Source organism: Apium graveolens, chromosome 8, assembly GCF_009905375.1.
Source record: "Apium graveolens cultivar Ventura chromosome 8, ASM990537v1, whole genome shotgun sequence".
NCBI lineage: Eukaryota > Viridiplantae > Streptophyta > Magnoliopsida > Apiales > Apiaceae > Apium > Apium graveolens.
Genome location: NC_133654.1, coordinates 135,385,825 through 135,400,069, shown reverse-complemented (window position 1 = coordinate 135,400,069; position 14,245 = coordinate 135,385,825). Strand labels below are relative to the sequence as shown.

The 14,245-nt window shown below is 37.9% G+C and overlaps 1 pseudogene; it reads left to right on the top strand.

Annotated features, from left to right (window-relative positions):
* The first annotated feature begins 13,765 nt into the window (after positions 1 to 13,765).
* On the top strand, positions 13,766 to 13,880 carry LOC141681224 (small nucleolar RNA R71; annotated as a pseudogene).
* The last annotated feature ends 365 nt before the right edge of the window (positions 13,881 to 14,245 follow it).

Below are 14,245 nucleotides of genomic sequence, written 5' to 3'. Positions count from 1 at the left end.
AAACTCATTTTTCTATTTAAGATCTTCCTTTCGAAGGGGATTTAAATACTCGCTCAAAACCTAAGGGATCCGGCTCAGTGGTGTATTTTACATTCGGAACAAGGTTGCTGTTTTGAGAAAATATCTTGATTACTTGCCCATCGTTCGGGAAGTAAGTTCATCTATTTGAGTCGGCATAAGCAACATGGGCTCAGCGGGCGTCCATGAAAGTGTAAGTGGCTCAGTGGGAGTCCATCAAATGCGTAAGTGGCTAAGTGGCAGTTCAGCATAAGGTCCTATTGCGGCCAGGGTGATGACCAGTGGGGAATTCGTCCATCTATTAGTAGAAAGGGTTAATTATTGGTATCTTTGCCTGATCAGCAAGATATCAGGTTTATGCCAAGGTTTTCTCCTTCCCAAATTCATTGGATATTGCAACTCTGTTTATAATTTTCATAACAGAGGTTTTCAAGAAGTGTATGAAATGTATATATAGGTGTATATATATATCGGGACTTAATGAAGTATCTCGTAACTTCATTATTTATAATGATATTTCAAGGATTGAATCTATTCAAATCTTATCTTGTAGTCTCATCTATGTGATGAACTTTCGAAACTGATTATAACTTGAACGGTGGTAGTTCAAGTAGTATTTGGGAAAGATATAAGTATATTGGGGTATCTTGTAACTTCATATTTTCAACTTATATCTGGTTATTGATTATCTTATGCATGACAAAGATTTTCAGAAAAACGTTGAGACAAGGTTAGATATATGAGATCACCTTGCAACAATATTTTTATACAGTTAAAAACTGGAACTCTGTGTATATTATACAGGTCAGAGGATTTCAAAGATTGTGAAAAGTATATATGTATATATACTGAATATTTTGCGACTTGGTCGCATAAGAGATCAAACTTGGTTCATTTCTTTTGACCAAGACTTTCACGAGTACTATGAGAATGCTCATATATTGTTAATTATTCTACATATTATTATGGTGGGCTTGTTGCGCACCCTTTCTTTCTTCTTTCATCACACAACAACAGATAGACAAGATGAACAGGATCAAGCTCCCAATTCGCGAGCAGATAGGAAACGTTCCGCAGTTTCCTGTAGGCGTTGATGCCGTGTAGCTGAGGTAGGATCTACCAATAGGCTAGGCCTTCAAATTTCGATGTACTAGACTTATGTATATTTATGAATTGTAATAATGGCAAAGAATATGTAAATTATTCAGAAACCCTTTTTAAGGTGAAATGGTTTATAATTGTGGAATAAAATGACTTGTGTTATTTTTGGTATTCATCTCTGAGACTATAACTTGTGGTGTGTGTGTGTATATTGTGGGGTCACAGTACGCAGTAGTTGGTTGACTGTTAAGATTAAGTATTGATAAGAGAAATGGAACTCGTGACAACCTGGATCCCCGACCCCGGATTTGGGGGTGTTACAGAAATGGTATCAGAGCTAAGCGTTATAAACCTCAGAGATGATATGACGTTAAGATAATAAGTTCACTAAGATAATAAGAACTCTTGCCAAGTTCATAGTCGGGCTACCTAACGTAGTACTGACAGTTAAAACCCTTATGGGAACCCTTATAAATATCGTGATAGAGGCGTAGTTCATTATCGTATATGGTAGCGGGACTCCGAACCTTGAGGTTGAAGAGCAACAGCGCGATGATGTTTTATTACTAATTGGAGATCGGATTGTGGATCCGATAGAGCGTCCTAACGCAGGACCGGATGATGTTCATATTGAGGATGTAGTGGTTGAGGATGTTGTCCTAGAAGGGATTGTTGCTGAGGAGGATCTCGTGGAGGATCCTAACATGAATGAATAAAGGACCACTGAGGAATTGATGACCATGGTTAGGGGAACTACCAGAGGTAGGATTGGCCGGTTAGAACCAGGAGGTTCGTTCAAGTTTGTAAAGATAGTAGCCCTTTAACGCGGCTTACTCGTAAGACTGAGAAGTTTGAATGGACAGAGAAATGTGAGAAAAACTTTTAAGAACTGAAGCAAAGGTTGGTGATGGCCCCTATATTGGCGTTGCCGGATGGAAAATGAGATTTTGTGAAGTGTAGTGACGCTTCGCATAAGGAATTAGGGTGCTTCTTATACAGTACAACAAGGTAATCGCGTACGCGTCAAGACAATTAAGGGAATATAAAATTCGATATCCCCACCCATGAGCCTGGGCTCGTAGCAATAGTTTTGCCCTAAAGATTGGAGGCACTACTTGTATGGAGAGAAGTGCGAGATTTACACAAGCCATAAGTGCTCTAGTACATTTTCACGCAGAAAGAGCTCAACATGCGCCAAATGAGGTGGTTAGAGCTAATCAAGGATTACGATTATGAGATTCTTTATCATCCAGGGAAAGCCAAAATGGTGGCTAATGCCCTTAGTAGAAAGGAGAAACTCAAGATGATATTGTCTCTAAGAGAGTTGATAAGAGATTTTGAGAAAATGGAAATAGAAGTGAACGTAACCGGAGCCGGTACCGAAAAGCTGTTTGAGATTGCAATACAACCCGAAATATTGGAAAAGAACATATTGTGCCAGAAAAAATGATGAATGAAGGCAGAAAGCCAACAGATAGATAAGAGATTAATACCGAGAAAGATGATAAGGGAATAATGAGGCATTCCTGCAGAATTTGGGTTCCAAATGTTCAAGAGCTTAAAGATGAGATCTTAGATGAAAGCTAGTTTGAGGAATAAGATTTAGAGCAAACCCTGAACGTGATAGTCAGGGAGGTCGCCATCAAGATAGAAGGAACCCATAACATAATGGAGTGGAAAATGAGGATTTAAAACATGTAGGATGACCCCGATTATGGGGAGAAGGAGGGAACGTTCAGACTAAGGAAGCGGAAGTTGAGTAAGGAAAGGAGACCCGAGACGGTACTCCTATACGACAATTTATGGACCTTTTTAGACAGAACTTAGACTACTATCCCCAACCACCACCCTGAGGAAACAATACGGTGAGAAATTCTTTCAGGTTCTTTAAGTCGCTAAGCTCTCAGAGTTCCAAGGAACAAGCTGACCCAGTCGAGGCAAGAGCCTGGATAAAGGAAATATAGGAATCATTTGAGATTCTAAATGATTGACGGATCACAAAAGACTGTTTTTGTCACTTACCCTCCTAAGAGAGAGACCACCCACTGGTGAAAGACCAAGAAAGGCACGGAGCAAGAGGTTATGATAAACTGATTAAAGTTCAGTCAATTATTTTCGAGAAAGTAAATCCCAAGGTTATGGAGTTAGTGTAAAAGCTTTAGAGCCAGAACAAAGGCAGACGAGTATGATGAATTATGAATCTAAGTTGTAAAAGTTGTCAAGATTCGTTCTGAGGACACGAATCCAGAATGACGGGATGTTTGAAATCAATGCTTATGTTGTGTTGGTTCATGTAATGGTTGTAATAGAAATGAAAATAAAAGACTAAAAAGGGAAGGAGTATAAAGGGATATAAAGGCAATAGAGTTTGAGGAATGATAAGGGAGTTGGGTATGAGGAAACCCTAAAGACTCATAGTAATAGAAATAGAAAAGTATATGATCGTCAGGATGAGGGTGATTCACCATGAGTTAAAGTTGACGGTTGAAGGCATAAGCGATACATATATTTTATCCCCTTTAAGTTGGGAGGATTCGAGGAAACCTTCAGATAGCTCAAAGGATAAATAATGAGACGCGGATAGATCGGGGAGACAAAAAAGTAAGAAATTAGGAAAATTGGATGAAGGAAGTGACCTTCAAGAATGTGAAGTGTAAGACCGGTGGCATGATACCCAGAAAGGGAGACGTCAGGTATGAAAGATATCCCAACATTGAGATGACTGTTGAGATAAACAACAAAAGTACATGAGGATTTATTAAGAAGATTTTCACGTTGAACACGACCAATATCTTCCATAACATCCATGTTATCATTACCAATTCAGGAGAGAAAAGCGGATGACCATTGTTATCTTTTGGAGGCCATATGGATTGACCTCAATTTGAATAAAGATGCTATTATAAAATTAGTAATAGACTATCGAGGTGGGAATGATGAATAAGATAATCTATCAAGGAAATATGACTTGATTTATCCATGGAAGGATGCATGTACCTTTTTAAAGGTGGAATTAAGGATAGAACCTCGATAACTTGAGATGAATCCTAGGGGAATGCATAAAGGTTGGCATTTCGCCCTTAATAGGGACATCATGAGTTTTGGCAGTATAAATTAAAAAGGATTATGGTAACAACAACCTTTAAAGATCAGTAGAGAAAATTTTTAGAAGTACATAGACAATGGTTCTAGTATTAGTAAATGGTATTTTGATATGCCCTGTATCTACGGAATACGGGAGGAGCGATTCAAGGATAACCTTAAAGGTTTTACAAGGAAAAAGGTAATATTCAAAGTTCTCAAGAATAGAAATTTTGATAAAGGAAATATGACGTAATTATAATAATGCCAGGCGGGGCACGTGTTGAACCATAAGAAAGTATAGATCGACCCAATGAGGGTCAAGATTGGTGAAAACAAGAAGGACCCATGATAAGAGACGTCCTAAGTATGATCGAGAGTCAGCCGTGACAATGTTCACATCTAAAGACTAAGGCAATGACTTATAGAAAAATGGTGATTTTTTTTTCTTTCTCACCAGGACTTAAGAAAATCATTTTCACATAAGCAGTGGTTGAAATGAGGTAGAAAATTTAGTTGAAGGTGGTTAAAAGACATTGATTATAAGGAACTATTACTATCAGGAAAGGCCAATGAGGTGGCCGACACTCTAAGTGCAAGAGAGCAATTATAGGCGCTCGTGCCAGAGGAATGCAGTGATGATGGTTGAAGCTGTGAAGGTTGTATTATGGTTTGGAAGATTGACATTCCTTCTGATGACTGTGCAATACCCAACCGTAATAGTAGTTTGGTAAAGGTTTAATTCGTGTAATCACCATGAGCGGGCTATCTATCTTAGAAGGAACTATCTTGAGAATAAGCCAGGACCATGTTTCAAAAAGGACTAAATGAACCTTTGAGCCTCATGTCTCCTAATATAGACATATGATTTAGAATGGTATTAACCTACTATCGTTGCTTTCATTAAAACTCTTCTGCATTTTATCTGCTTCATGTCATGAATGTACGTCAGGATCAGGAGTGTTCTTCATGAATCATAAACGGTGATCATCTTACCTCCTTAGAAGAATTTGATACGATATGTATGGACTCCGTATGGTTAGCTATTAAGACTTCATGGAAAGCGAATGACTACAGTAGGTCAGTGGTGGACCATAGTAATGCTCCAATGAGTCTATGAATAATGAGACAATGACAATTGTGAGAGTTGTATTGTAATGAATGTTGATATTGAGTACCACTAATCGGGTCGTGGTGATGTATAAGTTATCATTGAATAGACTAATTAAGTAGATTATTTACCTATTGAATATTTATTCCTCCGTATCAATAGAGGGTCGTATGACTATACGAGGAAGGTTGCGATGCAAGCATAGAATTCTAGTAACGATGATGTCTAGAATGAGATCCTAGATTCGATTTTCGATGTCGAGGGAGTTTCAAAGGTGATTGTGTATAAGCTCGAGGAAGAGCATGGGTCCATAGAATGATGGACGGAATAGCAAAAATATTTAAGCATGTGAAATATGATGCGATAATACTGGATATTGATATAGATACATATGTTTTGTTCTCCTATGATAAACCTCTATAGTTCAGAGGTAGATTCCAAGCCAAATATTTGTGGCAGTATTTTTTTTTATATACAATTCTCTTCAATTCGTTCTTTTCTCTTCTTTTCATTTCATGTAAGCTGAGAAGAACAACCCTTCCAGAAGGGGAGGTATTGCCGAATGACTACCTACATGTGTGATAGAAGCCTAGTAGGATACCACATGTTGTTTAATTGCTTGTCAAGTACTAAAGGCTGGCCACCTTCTGTACTAACTATGCGATATAACAAGTGTTCATGATCATAGTGATTTCTCAATAAATTATTTTACTTCTATACGATGGATCAAGCTTTCAAAGATAGAAGCAGCTAGAAAGGAGTAGTATCAGTGCGGTGGTATTCCGAATCTAACGCGTTCGTGATACTAAGGTTGACGCAATTATTAAAAGGTTATAGAATGCTAACGAGCAAAAGTGTAACCAGTATAGTATTATGTACGGAAGATAGTAATGACTACGAACTGGAAAAGAATGGGTATTGAGAAGCAAAAGATATAATGCTAGAAGCTATGATGAGAGTCTGTGCAATAGACTTGAAAGAATTTGAAATGGTCACTTAACACGGATTGAGTTTTCTTACGACAATAGATCATATGTCAGTATTGAGATATCGCCTTATGAGATCCTTGAGGGAAGGCAATGTCGATCTCCCTTATGATAGGATGATGTTACAGAGCGCAAGATGCTCAGACCAGTAGTGGTCCAAAGGACCAAGGATATAATAGATCTAATCAGAGGGCGGCTGGTAATAGCCCAAGATGGACATAAAAAGTATGTTGATTTGACACGAAAGGACAAAGAATAGGAAATAGGGGACCTAGTAATGTTAAAGGTATCCCTTGGAAATGATGGATGAGGTTCGGACAGAAAGTAAAGCTAAGCCCACGAATTGTTGGACCCTTTGAGGTATTAAGACGTATTGGGAAGTTAACATATGAGCTAGCCCTACCCCCGAACATGTAGCAAGTTCATAACGTGTTCCACGTATCAATATTAAGGAAGTATAATTCGGTTGCCAGACAAATAGGGGCATATGAGCGCATAGACATGCAACCCGACATAACCTAAATGGAGCAACCAGGAAGGTTTATAGATTGAAAAGGAACAAGTGCTTAGGAGAAGGGTTATCAAACTAGGCAGAGTTTGGTGGTAGGACCACAATGTGGGAAAATTTACTCGAGAGTTAGAAAGTGCAATGCTAAGAGAGTATCCCTATTCATTTTCTATCTGATTCCGGGACGGAATCCTTTTAAGGAGGGGAGACTGTAATAACCCCAATTTTTGGATTTTTTTTGAAACCCTTATGAATAGTGATTTTGCTAATTATGCTGAATAAGAAAACTTTTCATACCACACTATGTAGGGGTTCTTTTATTGATCTTATGAGATATTATTAGTACTCTATGTGGTATATAAGTGTATGAAAATATCGTCAGAATCCAAATCCGAACACTTTGATTTTTCCCGAAAATCCACCAGATACCGAAAAATTGAGTATAAGGTAACATGATTAAAGGGATTTAAATTCAAGGATTATAAGAGAGGATCATAAAAGGAATATAATGTATTGAGAAAGATTTAGGGGAACCCAAGTAATAAGATCCCGTGTATGATCCCTCAAACGATAAACGAGAACGAAAGTTAAGCCAACCGTATAACAGATCAGCGGTCATTAGCCAAGTGATTAGGAGTTAATCAAAGGGTTAGTGGGGAGTGATGTCATCTCACCAACAAGAAGAGGACAAGTGTGGGAGGATGACATAGCATGATGACCTAAGCATGACCAAAAGAGAAGTGTGTTGTTGGTTGATTGTGAACCACACAAAATTTACCATGGTAATAATCCAATTAACAAAACAACATCAACCAAGCCAAGCAAATCATAAACACAAACTTGACTTTTCATTTCCAAGCAAGAGCTCTCGGCTTTTTCATGTTTTCAAGGAAGAAATTTCCAAAAATCAAGATTCTAGCTTTCTTAAATTGCAAGGTAATTATCCAAGGTTCCTTATGATTAGATAAGCATATCCTAGGAGTTTAAGCTTCTATTTCTTCATGAATCTCTTCCAATAAATCAAGGAAGAGGATGATGAATAGTGTTTTCAAGATTACTAACTTTATTTTCTTTGATTTCCTTTAAGATCCAAGCATTCCTAAGCTATCACAAGGCTTCTTAAGGCTTCCTAGCTACTCTAATCACTCCAAAGAAGGTATAACCCCTACAAACCCTAACTTTACTTTGAGTATTAAGTTTGGTTTTGTTTGTTATGGTTCATGAGAGGCATGGGTGTTGTGTATTTAGAGATTGGTTGGTTTTATGATGTTTTTGGAATGGTAAATCTTGGTAATTAGTTAATGAACTTAAGTATAGCTTTAGTTCATGTTTAGGGGTAGTATAAATTGGAAACTATTGAGATATTGGACTGTTGTAATGAAGTATGGACGGAGTTTGGTTGTATTGGTGGTTATGGGTTGATTTGTGGTTGATTGTGGATTGATTTGGAGTTGTACAAATTTGGTAATCGCGTAAACATAGCCGTCGTAATGCCCGATTTACCTTAGACTGCTTTTGTTCTTAACATCAGGACCCGTGAACTCACTGTTAGGTTTGACCTTTGACATGATTAGATAGTTCATGTTTCAAGCTTCATTTTGATATGTGGTTTGCTTGAATCCGATGTACGGTTTAGGAGAAACGACCATTTTAAGTAACGGCGTTTCGCGAACGAACCATTACCCCTCGCCTTACTTTGAAACCTTGGTTAAGGACTTTAAATGACTAATTGGGGTATGAAACAATTATGTTAAGTGGATTAGGCAGTTGGTAAGGTACTCGCAAAAGATTCGCCTTAAAACTCTTAATGGTTAATTTATTAAAAATAGTGGAGCCGAGGGTACTCGAGCGACTTAAGTAAATCGTTAAGCGCGAAAGCGAATGTTAGGGCTCTAATTGGTTAAAGTCTAGTTTCTTAAGCGACCGGGGTTTAATTCTGACTTATATTGTTGTTCATAGGTTATCAGACCCACTCTAAGCTTAAGCCTATCCGGGAACACTCAGACAAGTTTTCTACCCGTTATACTGTTGTTGTGATGTATAAATGTATATGCATTATCTTGTGATAAATGCATGATTGTTATTAGCAAATCTTGCGATATATTGGAGCATGTTGATATGGTATATATGCATGCATATTTTTGTAAGCTTGATATCTAATTGTTGATTCATATGCTTATAAACTGCATAATACCTATGCTAGAGATAAGCAGTAGTTGCATATACCCTTAGTATAGGGGGGCCAAAGGTGAACATTTTCTAAAACGGGGAGTCGATGTTCCCGAGTATATTATATATATATATATATTTATATATATATATATATATATTGATATAGTGTTCAAAACTATTAATCGAATAAGGTTTATTCGATAGCTTTATTTTATTTAATGAATATTATTCTGAATATTCATTCGAGGACTTATGACTCCGCTTATTTATTTAATGAATATTACTTTGAATATTAATTCGAGGACTTATGACTCTGTTTATTCTATTTAATGAATATTAGTTTGAATATTCATTCGAGGACTTATGACTCCGATTATTTACTAAATAATATTCTTTATTTTATTAAACAATGATGTTTTGATAATCAAACTTATTTTCGATTATTTAAATAAAGATAGTACTTTCGTATAAGTATATCTTTGGTTATTTAATATTCATTTCAAGTATAAGTTTTAAAACTTCTACTTCAATTATTTTTATAAAGATTATCCTTTTGGGAATATTATTTAAATAATAATATTCAGATATTTTCTAATATATCGGGACTGATTTATTTTATTAAATCAGCATTATTCCAAACATTCCTAAAAATGTTTTCGAGTCTTCAAAATGATTTTTAAAAGTTAGAGCGGATCCCAAAACTCATTTTTATATTTAAGATCTTCCTTTCGAAGGGTATTTAAATACTCGCTCAAAACCTGAGGGATCCGGCTCAGTGGTGTATTTTACATTCGCAACGAGGTTGCTGTTTTGAGAAAATATCTTGATTACTTGCCCATCGTTCGGGAAGTAAGTTCATCTATTTGAGTCGGCATAAGCAACATGGGCTCAGCAGGCGTCCATGAAAGTGTAAGTGGCTCAGCGGGAGTCCATCAAATGCGTAAGTGGCTGAGTGGCAGTCCAGCATAAGGTCCTATTGCGTCCAGGGTGATGACCAGTGGGGAATTCGTCCATCTACTAGTAGAAAAGGTTACTTATTGGTATCTTTGCCTGATCAGCAAGATATCAGGTTTATGCCAAGGTTTTCTCCTTTTCAAATTCATTGGATATTGCAACTCTGTTTATAATTTTCATAACAGAGGTTTTCTAGAAGTGTATGAAATGTATATATATAGGTGTATATATATATCGGGACTTAATGAAGTATCTCGTAACTTCATTAATTATAATGATATTTCAAGGATTGAATCTATTCAAATCTTATCTTGTAGTCTCATCTATGTGATGAACTTTTGAAACTGATTATAACTTGAACGGTGGTAGTTCAGGTAGTATTTGGGAAAGATATAAGTATATTGGGGTATCTTGTAACTTTATCTTTTCAACTTATATCTGGTTATTGATTATCTTATGCATGACAAAGATTTTCAGAAAAACGTTGAGACAAGGTTAGATATATGAGATCACCTTGCAACGATATTTTTATACAGTTATAAACTGAAACTCTGTGTATATTATGCAGGTCAGAGGATTTCAAAGATTGTGAAAAGTATATATGTATATATACTGAATATTTTGCGACTTGGTCGCATAAGAGATCAAACTTGGTTCATTTCTTTTGACCAAGACTTTCACGAGTACTATGAGAATGCTCATATATTGTTAATTATTCTACATATTATTGTGGTGGGCTTGTTGCTCACCCTTGCTTTCTTCTTTCATCACACAGCAACAGATAGACAAGATGAACAGGATCAAGCTCCCAATTCGCGAGCAGATAGGAAATGTTCCGCAATTTCCTGTAGGCGTTGATGCCGTGTAGCTGAGGTTGGATCTACCAATAGGCTAGGCTTTCAAATTTTGATGTACCAGACTTATGTATATTTATGAATTGTAATAATGGCAAAGAATATGTAAATTATTCAGAAACCCTTTTTAAGGTGAAATGGTTTATAATTGTGGAATAAAATGACTTGTGTTATTTTTGGTATTCATCTCTAAGACTATAACTTGTTGTGTGTGTTTGTATATTGTGGGGTCACAGTACGCAGTAGTTGGTTGACTGTTAAGATTAAGTATTGATAAGGGAAATGGAACTCGTGACAACCTGGATCCCCGACCCCGGATTTGGGGGTGTTACACACCTTTTGGGCACTAAACGAAGATTATTCAAACATTTATCAAATGAATATCCACATACGGAGAAGTCGTCCATGAACACTTCGACATTGTTTCCAATCATATCAGAGAATATAGCCATCATGCATCTCTGAAAAGTGGCAGGTGCACCATATAAGCCAAACAAAACTCTGTGAAAAGTAAACGTGCCAAATGAACAAGTGAAAGTAGTCTTTTCTTGATCTTCTGGTGCAATGCAAATCTGATTATACCCCGAATAGCCATCCAGAAGACAATAATACTCATGACCAGCCAACCTGTCAAGCATCTAATCAATAAATGGAAAAGGGAAGTGATCCTTCCTCGTGGCTTTGTTCAACTTTCTGTAATCCATGCATACCCTCCATCCTGTGATTGTTCGAGTGGGGATGAGCTCGTTCTTCTCATTTGCTACCACAGTTATACCTCCTTTCCTAGGTACACATTGCACAGGGCTCACCCAAGAACTGTCAAAAATAGGATATATGATTCCTGCATCTAGCCGCTTCAGAATTTCTTTCTTCACCACTTCTTTCATGATAGGATTAAGTCTTCTCTGTTGCTCAACAGTCGGCTTACTACCTTCCTCTAGCAGAATTTTATGCATGCAATACGAATGACTGATCCCTTTTTATATCTTTTATAGTCCATCTGATGGCCAATTTGAATTCTCTCAAGATCCTCAAGAGCTTGTCTTCCTCACTACCTGAAAGGTCAGATGCCATAATAACAGGCAAAGTAGATGCATCAACTAAAAAAGCATACCTCAAGTGTTCGGGAAATGGTTTAAGCTCCATAGTAGGTGCTTCCTCAATAGATGGTTTGAGTTTTCCCTCAACATTCTTGAGATTAGTATTACCAAGAGATTCAAATGGCATGTCTAGCTTCCGCTTCCAAGGAGAAGCATTTAGATATTTTAGTTGCTTATTGCCTTTCTCATCTTCACTGTCAAATTCCCCCACTAAGGCTTTTTCTAAGGCATCAGACATCAACACATGATCAAGTTCCGATGTTACCGCAGAATCAATCAAATCCACCTTGAAGCACTCCTCATCTTCTATAGAGAATTTCATCGCATTGAAGATATTGAATGTTACATCCTGATCTTGCACTCTCATAGTAAGTTCACCTTTTTGCACATCAATCAAGGTACGACCTGTAGCCAAGAAAGGTCATCCCAAGATTATGGGAATCTTCTTATCTTCCTCGAAATCCAGAATGACAAAGTCTGCCGGAAAGATGAGCTTATCCACCTTTACTAACACGTCCTCCATGATGCCTCGTGGGTATGTAATAGAACGATCAGCCAATTGTAGAGACATGTAGGTGGGCTTTGGATCAGGAAAATTCAACTTTTTGAAGATAGACAATGGCATCATATTGATGCTTGCTCCCAAATCGCACAGGCACTTGTCGAAAGAAAACTTGCCAATGGTGCAAGGAATGGTAAAGCTACCTGTATCTTTAAGCTTTGGAGGTAATTTTTGTTGCAACACAGCGCTGTACTCTTCCGTTAGAGCAACGGTATCAAGGCCATCCAGTTTCACCTTCCTTGAAAGAATACTCTTCATGAATTTCGCATAACTAGGCATTTGCTCCAGAGCCTCAATGAAAGGTATGTTGATGTGAAGTTTCTTGAACACCTCCAAAAACTTAACAAACTGCTTATCCAGCTTTTCTTTTTGCAATCTCTTAGGAAAAGGTGGTGGAGGATAGAGTTGTTTCTCCCTTATATTACCCTCAGGCAGAGTGTGTTCAACAGTAGTCTTCCTTGATTCCGCCGCTTTCTCCTTTTGCTTCTCTTCTTCATCTACAACATCAGCTTCTCCATCTTTTGCTTTTTCAGCATCAGCAACTTTTCCAGACCTTAAGGTGACAGCCTTGACTTGTTCCTTTGCTTCCTTCCAGCCTGGAACTTCAATATCGCTGGGAAGTGTGCCAAGTTGACGATTGAGCACGGCATTGGCTATTTGACCGATTTGATTCTCCAAGTTCTTGATAGAAACAACCTGACTTTTGCACAACAGCTTGAGCTCCTCGAAATCTGCACTAGAAGGTGGAGCAGCACCTCCTTGTTGAGGATATGATTGCCTTTGAGCATAATGTTGTGGTTGCTCGAATCCAGGTTGATTAAACTGCTTACTTATAGGTTGCTGATATGGTTGCTAAACAGCATTCTGATTATTGCTCCAGCTGAAATTGGGATGATTTCTGTTGTTAGGATGATAAGTAGCTGGCACAGGCTGTTGCGGCTGCTGATAATTGTTCACATACTGAACAGATTCATTAACGAGAGAACACTGATCCGTAGCATGAGAGCATGCACAAAGCTCACAGACCATAGCTATCTGATTGACTCCATAGTTGGCTAAAGAATTGACCTTCAAAGACAGCGCTTGGAGCTGCGCTGTAATAACTGTAGCTGCATCGACTTCCAGAATACCTGCTACCTTCCCAGGCATTATCCTTTGAGTTGGGTTTTGATGCTCATTTGTAGCCATAGTTTCAATAAGATTATAAGCCTCAGTATAGCTTTTGGCCCACAAGGCACCTCCAGCTGCTGCATCGAGCAAGGGCCGAGATTGGGCCCCCAAACCATTATAGAAACCAGTTATCACCATCCAGTCAGGCATACCATGATGTGGACACTTTCTCAATATCTCCTTGTACCGCTCCCAAGCTTCGCACATAGATTCAGTTGCTTGCTGTGCAAACTGAGTAAGAGCACTCCTCATAACTGCAGTCTTTGCCATTGGATAGAACTTCACCAGAAACTTTTGCGCAAGATCTTGCCAAGTAGTGATGGACCCAGCTGGTTCAGAATGTAACCAATCCTTAGCTTTATCCCTCAGAGAGAATGGGAAAAGCCTCAGCTTGATAGCCTCATCAGTAACACCATTATATTTGAAAGTACTACAGATCTCGACAAAATCCTTGATATGCATGTTGGGGTCTTCAGTCGCAGCACCTCCGAAAGAAACAGAATTCTGCACCATCTGAATAGTGCCCGACTTGATTTCAAAAGTATTAACCTGAATAGCCGGATGGGGGATGCTTGACTGAATGTCATCAATTTTAGGCCAAGAAAAGTCCATAAGAACTGGATCTGCT